The 9971-nt window shown below is 37.5% G+C and overlaps 1 long non-coding RNA gene across 1 annotated transcript; it reads right to left on the reverse strand.

Annotated features, from left to right (window-relative positions):
- Positions 1–6410: 6410 nt before the first annotated feature.
- LOC125316342 lies at positions 6411–9734 on the reverse strand. The gene is made up of 2 exons (XR_007199580.1): positions 8813–9734; positions 6411–6778 (listed from the first exon to the last, which is right to left on the reverse strand). It is a non-coding gene; the product is annotated as an uncharacterized LOC125316342 (long non-coding RNA).
- Between the last annotated feature and the right edge of the window lie 237 nt (positions 9735–9971).

The following is a 9971-nucleotide window of genomic DNA, read 5'->3' on the forward strand; positions in this document are numbered from 1 at the left end:
ATAAGCTCAAACTGGCACACATATGATAAATTTATCCCAAACTATTTTTTTAACTACCAAAAACCTCAAACTAATGCACCTGTGATAAATTTATTCTAAACTAATTTTTTGACTACCAAAAACCTCAAACCGATATACTTGTGACAAATTTTTCATTCATTGGTTTTCGCTAAATTAGATTAATATCACGAAAAATCTCAAACTAATACACATATAACAAATAGAGAGTAAAAACCTAAAATGTACACTCGTCAACTGTCACGTGTCATCTAACTCAACAATTTGATGACAAAATTTATGGAAAACTAATTGAGGCTAAATTGATCACAAGTGTACCAGTTTAAGATTTTTGGTGGTAAAAAAAATTAATTTTGATAATTTTGTCACATTTTTACCATCTTGGGGTTTTTGGTGGTTAAAAAAAATAGTTTTGGGTAAATGTATCATAGCTATATGAGTTTGGATTTTTTTATGGTTGAAAAAATAATTTGGAGTAAATTTGTCACGGATGTATCAATTTTAGATTTTTCGTGATATTAACCCTAAATTTTTTTTATTAATTACAGCCCAAACCCAAGTCTATCAAACAAATATAAAAAAATGAAGCCCAAGCAAGCCCACCTTTTGAAGCCACTCAGCCGAAACTTATATGTATTTGAAATACTCGATTGATTATATTAATATATGTTTGTAAAAGCACTCCAAACCACCTAGCGGCCACACAAACCCCTGGTCCCATCCGAAAGTCACAGCCCAAGATTTAAAAGAGAGAGTCACCGTGTTTATTTTTATTTTATTTTTAAAAAAATTCTTATCTTAAAAAAAAAATCTTATTTTTTATATTAATTTAAATAAAAATTATATTCACAATGACCAAAAGCGAGAAAATATTAAAAAAGAGCTAGGGAGTTAACGGAAAACAAGAACGTATGTTTTTATGTTTTAGGACTCGAAGATATCTCTTTTGTGGTTGGTCGAAAGTCACAGCCTAAGATTGAAAAGAGAGACTCTGTTTTTGTTTACAAAAGATTTGGTTGACTTGGATGGTTGGATGTTTCCGTAAGAGATGATTTTGGGGAAAAGTACATTTTTATTGTCAAAAATTGTGTACGGAAAACAATTTGGTGCCAAAAATTTCAATCGAATCACTTTAGTACCAAGTTGAAGATAAAATGATCACTTTGGTGCCTTCGGCAAAACTTTCCGGCCAAAATTACCTCGTGTCATTAATAATTAATTTTTCAATGTGAAATTACAATTAAAAATAAGAAGAAGTCCATGTGGACTGCCAAGTGGACTTCTACACTTTAAAATAAATTAAAATAAATCAAATTCAATTTAAAAATTACATGAAAATAAATTCTTTCAAATAAAAATTGTACATAAAATAAAATTAAAAATAAGTTTAAAATTTAACAAAAACCTTAAAAAAAAAAAAAAAAAAAAGAGGACAAGCCTTACCGGGCGGTGAGGGCTTTCAATAGTCCTCGCCGCCACCGCCGCTACCATTGCCGGTAATGGTCGGTTGTGGTTGGGCATTGCTAGTGAGGGTTGTTGGGGCTGGGGCCGGCGAGCCCCGCCGAGGTCTTGCTAAGCTCCGCAAGTGGCGGCCCTCGACCGGACCTCGACGAGGGCCTGCGGACGCTCGCTTGCGGCCGAGGCTTCGCGATCCCCACCGGTCGTGTCCCACCCTCGCTGGCTATAACATCCTGTCCCACATCGCCTAGGAAGTGAGGTTTTGGATGATTTATATGGCTAGGCCCTCCTTAGACTTGCAAGACGCGTTTTCTGAGGGTTGTATGGGCGGTCCTCGGAAGAACAAAACCGTGAGGATTGTGTGTCCAAAGCGGACGATAACTTGCAAGTGGCGCATCGGAAGTATGGTGGGCCTAGGCCGTTACAATTGGTATCAGAGCCAACTCTCGACAACGTGTCGGCCCGTAGTGGGCGCTCACGGGTGCCGTTGAGGGCCCAACGGGGACGCTGTGCCGTTGAAGAGGGAAGTATATAACATCTTGTTCCACATCGCCTAGGGAGTGAGGTCTTGGATGGTTTATATGACTAGGCCCTCTTTAGACTTGCAAGACGCGTTTTTTTAGGGTTGTATGAGCGGCCCTCGGAAGAACAAAATCGCGAGAACCGTGTGTCCAAAACGGACAATATCTTGTAAGTGGCGCAGCGGGAGCGTGGTGGGCCTAGACCGTTACTGCGGCCATTGTCGGCGACGGTGGGCGGGTGGTGGCGAGAGTTATGTGCAATTTCTTTTTTTTTTTTTTGAATTTTTTTTTTATTTTGTCAATTTTTTAATTGAATTTTTCAGTTTATTTTAAATATAAATTTTATTTTTTTTTATATTTTTGCAAATTTTAGATTTTTATTTATTTTTACAAACTAATTAAGTTTGTATTTTTATTTTTAATATTTTTTTAATTCTTACCTTTTTTTAATTGCTGATTGGACCTCGCCAAAGCCACGTTAGCATGGAATATTAGTAAAATAATGCCACATCAAACTTCCGGCAGACTAACGTAAACTTGGCACTAAAACGATTTTTTTTCAAAACTTGGCACTTAAGTAATCCGAATGAAACTTTTGGCACTAAAATGATCTCCATACATAACTTTTGACACTACAAGTGTACTTTTCCCAATGATTTTGGAAGAGAAGAAGCTTATTAGTAAAAAAAAGGGTTAACACACGAAAAACCTCGAAATGATACACCCGTGACAAATTTAACATAAACTATTTTTTTACCACCAAAAACTCTAAAGCTGGTATATTTGAGACAAACTTACCTTGAACTATTTTTTTGACCATAAAAAACCCTAAAGCGATATAATTGTGACAAATTTACCCAAAATTAATTTTTTTTTACCACAAAAAATCTCAAACTGATACACATGAGATAAATTTACATTCTGTTAATTTTCGTTAAATTGAGTTAATACCACCAAAAATTCTAAATTGATAAACCTGTAACAAACAGAGAGTAACGTGTATATTCGACAATTGCCACGTGTCATCCAATTTAGCAATTTGACAGTAAAATTTAACAGAAACTAACGTAGAGCAAATTTATTACAATTGTACCGGGTTGGGATAAATTTGTCATGAGTATACCGGTTTGGAATTTTTTGTGGTATTAACCCCCCAAAAAATCTTACATCCAATTTATTTCCTCTACACAACTAAAAAAATTTCACTCCTTATTATCTTTTATTAATTTTTTGGGTTAATACCACGAGGAACCCTAAACTAGTACACTTATAACAAATTTACCCCAATCTTTTTTTTTACCACAAAAAATCTCAAAATGGTACATTTGTGATACATTTATCCCAAATTATTTTTTTGACTATCAAAAATCCTAAACCAGTGAACCCGTGACAAATGTACCCGAAACTAATTTTTTGATCACCAAAAATTCCAAACTAGTATACTTGTATCAAATTTACCCTTCGTTAACTTTCGCTAAATTAGGCTAATACCACAAAAATCCCAAACTTATACATGTGTGACAAATAGATGGTAAAAATCCTAAACCGATATACCCGTCAACCGCCACGTGTCATCTAATTCAATAATTTGATGGTAAAATTTAAGGAAAACTAACCGAGAGTAAATTTGTCATAAGTGTATCGGTTTGAGATTTTTGGTGGTCAAAAATTTAATTTCGATAAGTTTGTCATAGGTATACCAGTTGGGAGTTTATGGTGGTCGGAAAAATAGTTTGGAGTAAATAGTTATACCAATTGGGGATTTTTTATGGTAAAAAAAATAATTTAGAGTAAATTTGTCACATTTATACCAGCTTGGAGTTTTTTATGATATTGACCTTATTATGAACAATGAAGTAAAAAAGAAACACCTTTCGTGCAGTGCAATTGCCTGGTGGGTCTAAGAGCTAGGATGGTAGAATTGCAAGAATATTAAGCTTGAGATTCACGCTTTGGCATGTAACAGCAAAACAGGCAAACGCTTGTCGATCCGCATGCATTCTGCAGAATCATTTTTTACTGTTTCGTTTCTAAAGTAAGTTCATCTCTCTCTCTCTCTCTCTCTCTCTCTCTCTCGGACTATATATATCACATGCACGCCCCTCCAAGAGAAAACCTTAAATTCCACTCAATTTACAAGATTGGGTAGTAAAAAAGGTTAGGGGGTGTAATGATGCCGAGTTGAGTTAATATCTGAAGATACTCATGAGCTCAACTTGAATTAGAAGCTCCATGCTCACCATGTGAATCTGGCTTGATTGTTAAAAAGCATAATATGCATGATTAGATTAGGCTTGACACAAGTTCAGATATATTCTTCAAACTATTAAATGTATGCAATGCTATGTTTAGGTCCGTCGTCTGGGGTTTGGCTCGCATCTTCTATGACATCGTTGAAGCACGTCTTGTATTTGGATTTCATTACCTGGGTGGTTTTCCTTGTGACAAAAGAAAAACCAAATGATGCTCGAAACATCGATACGAGCTCGAAAACAAAGACATAGGCCAGAGTAGACTCGACTGGTCATCCACATTGGAGCTGCACTGGGGAATTTGATAAATGGATGCCTCTCTTTTTCCAATCCAAACAGTAACATTGGAAACTAGATATCGATATATTGAACAAGATTCAAGGAAACTGAGAGAACTTCATCCAATAGAGATTATATACATACTGACTTCCAGATCATCGTGTTAAGAGGATTTTGCAGATGAAACGTCTAGATTATGATTAACTTGGATTCACTTATAATCGAGTAGTTCAGTGCACGTTATAGAGAAAAATTACCAAAAAAAAAAAAAAACCTAAACCTATTGCAATTGTGCCAATTCAATCCTAAACATTTTTTTTTTTGCCAATTGAATCCTAAACCTTGTATATTTGTGTCAATTCAGTCCATCCAGCCAGCTTTGACTAGCCAACCCTTACCAAAGTTGGCCACATCGGTGTCGACTAGCCAAAGTTGACCGGATGGACTGAATTGACACAAACGCAAAAGGTTTAGGACTCAAATGGCAAAAAAATAAAAAGTTTAGGATTGAATTGTTGGGGGACGGTTCATACTTCCCAACGACGGAAAAGCACGTGGGTTCTGCTGAGTGGGCGGGGTCCCAAAGGGGCAACGCTCCCTAGATCCCAAATAAGGAGAGATATTTAAAAAATGGTACGAGATGCTGGAATCCTCTGCCGGACGTAATCTTAGTTTAAGGGTGAACCACGATAAAATCTCGTGTCGATTTCTCTTTTTCGCTTTTATGCTTTACTTCATTGCGATTGGGCGCCGAATCCTAACATCCGATATTAGACCGAGGTTTAAGGTTAGGGTTGTCTCGGTGAAGAGAGATCTAAAAAATCGAATCTTGGTAAGATGTCGGCTAATCAATCGCGAATTGAAGTGGAGAAGTTCGAGAGAAAATGGTATCGAGTCGATGGTTAATTGGTGGCCCACTCTCAATATATATCTATGTTTGATAAATATCTCAAGGAAGGAATCTGGTGACTAACGTGGTTTCCAGGCTAGTGGGTGTTGCGGTGTAGCAACGCGGGCCCGATGGGCATTGATGAAGTTCAAGTTGAGATATGTTAACGCAGAAGAATATTTGAATTAAAGGGGAGCAGACCTAACACGTGAGAGGAAGATTGCTAGGATGCACTTGTGAGTTGTGTTAGAGAAGTCCCATATCGAAGAATTGATGTGGTGTTGAGCAATTGATATATCATTGTTGACTTATAACTCATTGGTTTAAGCTTTTAGGTTCAACTAGATATATCGATGGGCTCGGACTTGGGCTCATTGGGTGAATATATCGGATTTTTGTTGCATTCTCCCAACATGAATTGCACACACTGCAATATATTTGTGACTTTTATTTTGATTTTCCCCACTGCTGGTGAAACATAGTCTCTTTAATGATGTGTTACTTACATCCTCAAAACCTCTCGGTCGGCGGCATTGCGGATGTCGTAAGGACTATATAAAATTCCAACGTAAGGTTTGCAAGTCACTCTTTTCTAACTCCATTGGGCTGAGTTCTACTTGAATAGCTTCTTGATCTACTCAAACTCCACTTTGTCCTGTGTTTGAAAAGAGTGAACAGAGAATTAGATGTGATGTAGATTTCCTAAGGACTTACTTGCTCACATCCGCAAAGAAGTTCCCTCATATCCCCATAAAAGGACGAGGTTCCAACTTGTCCGTTCAACAGAACTGGAGCGGATCGATCACAGCGGTTTGTTCACCGCATCACACTTACAAAATGGGGAGACGAAATGTATTTTGCAAACAAAGAAAGCATGTTTGCAAAATAGAAATGACTCAACAAAATTACCTATGTTTTCGTTTTCTCCGACACAAAACCCTTAAAGGATATACTGTTGCAATTCTTAATCACTTAAACTTTTCGAATACATCGTTACGTATACTCACCATGAAGATTTTATTAGCATCTTAAATCATGAGCACAATTCTTCTCGGAGTATTGATGTAGGAAAACTAATCAGAACACTAACAAACAGCACAAACATAATTCTTTTCGAACTTCAAAAGGGTTGTTTCCAATGTGCTTTAGTTGGGCTCTGAATCCTTTTCCGTCTTCAAATTTTCCTTTCACTCCGTTCATGATCTTCTTTCGTAATTATAACTACGAAATCATACATTTTTTCTCACCCACAACTATCAATGCAAGTTCCCATTAGTCGAGATCGTATCATCCTGTTAGACTTTCATCCAACCCTTGCAATGCCCATTTTCTCTATTCGGTTTTCTCATATACAGATAATCCTAATTTTGAAAAAATTAACTAATTATATAGATCAATAGTGATCGGCTGCCGATCGTGTGAAAATTGATTACATGTACTTCAAATGAATCCTTAAAAAGAACACAGGAAAGAGAGTACACATGTGTACAACCTTAAAAACAAGAGAACATGGGGAGGACAATCCTAGGACCCCACATGCTCGTCGCCGCTACATCTTTTACCTTATTCACCTACAACAAAACCCTAATCAACCACGAGGAGAATGTTCCTCGCAGAAAATAATAGCTGGTGAAATTGAAGACAACAGAAAGTCCAAATCCATATCATCATTAGGTCTCCAATGTATGGTCCCTTCTTTTTATTTTCGTTTCATCTTTTGACCACCTTTGACAGTTACATGTTGTTTGTTTTTTTCTTAATTGATTTCTGACAGTAAAAATATTATTGTAGGGCATGATGAATAGGTGGTCCTTTCTTTTGGATTCCCCTGTGGATATAGCAATGGTAACACTCCAGATGCTTCCCACCATTGCTTTCTTCAGAATCCGATACCCTAATGCCTTTATTTTTCTCACTCATAGCTGACCAGATGTTGCCTCCCTTGAAAACTATGCTGAAGTTTTCTGACCTATATAATACATATATATTTTTATATATGTGCAGTTCAGTAATTACTTGAGTAATGCTAGGTTTATTAAGACCGGTTTACTAAGTGATGTGTCACAATGAGTGGTAAACAACTGGATAATATTTAAGAAGCGATTATAGACTAACGAATCACTTAGTACATAATTTCATAAACTAATTTTAGTATGTCTAGTGTTTTTCTAATTATTGTAGAGTATACATTTCCAAATGATTATTTAGAAAGTTTTGTCATTGAAGTGCATCGGAGACTCCACATTTAATCTAAGACAAAATTGAGCTCTCTCTCTCTCTCTCTCTTGTATCTCCTTTGTACCATGCTATGACATAAAATTGTGGATGTGCTTTAGGTTCATTTGGTGTATCAGTGTTCAAAGACCCTAAGGGCTAAAATCATCTCTTTGTGGCTCCAACAGAAAAACTCAAGCTTTTGGATGAAATGTAGTTGTTCTGCTTTTGGTTCAGCCATACAAATCATCTCTATCAGCATAGTAGAAGAGGCATTCATTAAGGTTTCGTTATAAATTTGTTTTAGCTGTGTTAACTGTTGACATAGCATGTTCCTGCTTAGCTACGATGTCAAAAGACCTCCTCCCCCCCCCCCCAACAAAAAAAAAACAAAAAAATTACTTTATTCACGAATAATTTGACTAGAGAGTTTTAACCCACGAGATAAATCTTATGAACCTACTATGATTCTGTGACACAGCCGGGAAACGAGGGTTGTTTCCTTTTAGGACATTGAAAATGCGAACAGCATGAAAGTTGTAACTTCTTGGTCGTCAGGGTTTTGAGCGTTCTATCTTCTGGAAAGATGTGAACCTATCTGTTTTTGTCGGACTTCGTGAATATTCCCTGGTTAACAGGATAATGCTAGACTGAAACAGCTAATAATCTATGAAATTTTTGTTATTACATTCTAGTGTGTGTGGCAAACGTTTGTTGGTTGCTCGAGTATAATCCACTTGTTTAAATATCTTGAGTAGAGTATAATCCGTCGGGTTAATTTGTAAACTAACTCTGTAAACAGGCAGTTCCACCATTACGTTATCTACAGTAATAATGGGTATTAGTAGCAAGAAGGGTTGTTTATTTCACTGAAATTCACTGGTTTCATGGGAAATGAATAAGATAATACCAAACTTCCAATTTTAATCCCAATACAAGTTTAGCATGCCAAAAAAGAGAACACTGCCATAGTTACAATCATTGTTCTCTAGTAGCAGGAAAACATAAGTTATGGGTGTCAAATTTTTTGGGGCTTTCATTTACTTAAGAGTTCAATTCTGCAAAGCTCATGGACAACTTGTTTTGTGAATGTGCTTCAGAAAGATGAATCTCTGATTAGAAGTGGACAAACACAAAACTACAAATAGAGATCAAGAAGTACGCTTATATACACGACATACCTTCAGGAATGGATGGAAATTGAGTGCTCATCTCAGAAATCTTCATGGGCAGGCCTCTGTCGAATTGTCTCAGACAATCACTAACGAAAGCTCGAATTGAGCAAAGGAAAGCGTGTGGTGACCCCAAAGAGACCTGGAAAAAAGCAGGGGAAAGACCATGAAAGAGCACGGGGATATGCATGGCTCCTCATACGCCATACACACGGACCATCGATTCTGCGGTGGGCTGCGCAAATGGCATACAGGGAGCCAGGCACATTCTTTATGCATACACATGGTATTGTCCGTTCGATATGAGAATCATCTCTTTTAGGATTCATTCGAATGCAAAACCGCATTCAAGCGCATGCATGCGTGTCTGAATTATACCGCAAGGACACGGCCACATCTAACCAGGAGAAATGAGACGAGATCCTATGAAAGTGGAAGGATTAAGCTGGAGCTTGAAGCTTGGATTAGGGTTTTGAAGAGACCTCTAAGGCAGATTGAGACTTAGGGTTTGTGTGGGAAGGCTCAAGCACAGTCACAAGGACGAGAAGAAGATGGGGCTTCCCGCAGCAAGCTCTCTCTAGAATTTGGCAGGAGAGATGGAAGAGGAGGAAGATGATGTGGGGTTGAAATGCAAACCCCAGCTTGCCACTAAATATAGGCACCCACATACACATCCCTAGAGAGAGAGAGAGAGAGAGAGAGAGGGGGTAGGGTGGATTTTTGTTTGTATGTTTGGATCAGTAGCCACGCAATTTCCCAAGTGAGGAGTGAGGAGGGGTTATGGGGTTTGAAATCTCCTTTTCTGAGTCGCAAAAAGCAGAGCTTGCTTTTTCTCTCCGTTCTGAAGCTTTTGCTTTGTCCTGGAGTGCTTGGATGTTCTTGGATTCCCCTCATCTCCTCTCCTCTCCTCTCTCCCACCATTCTTCTTCAATTAAACCACATATGAATTCACATGAAAAAGCCACAAAATGGGTGAAGGGGAAAAAAGAAGAGAAGAAGAAGGTTTTCTGTAATGTTCACATTGCAACAGATTGGATGTAAATGACATTAGTATTGGTGGAGACAATGCTCTCCTTCCCTAGATTTTATGAAGTGGTTATAAGAGTGCTTGTGAAAATCCTATTTCGATTGTTCGTGTATAGAATAGAATTGCTACAAAAAAAATGAA

This window comes from Rhodamnia argentea, chromosome 8, assembly GCF_020921035.1.
Source record: "Rhodamnia argentea isolate NSW1041297 chromosome 8, ASM2092103v1, whole genome shotgun sequence".
Taxonomy (NCBI): Eukaryota; Viridiplantae; Streptophyta; class Magnoliopsida; order Myrtales; family Myrtaceae; genus Rhodamnia; species Rhodamnia argentea.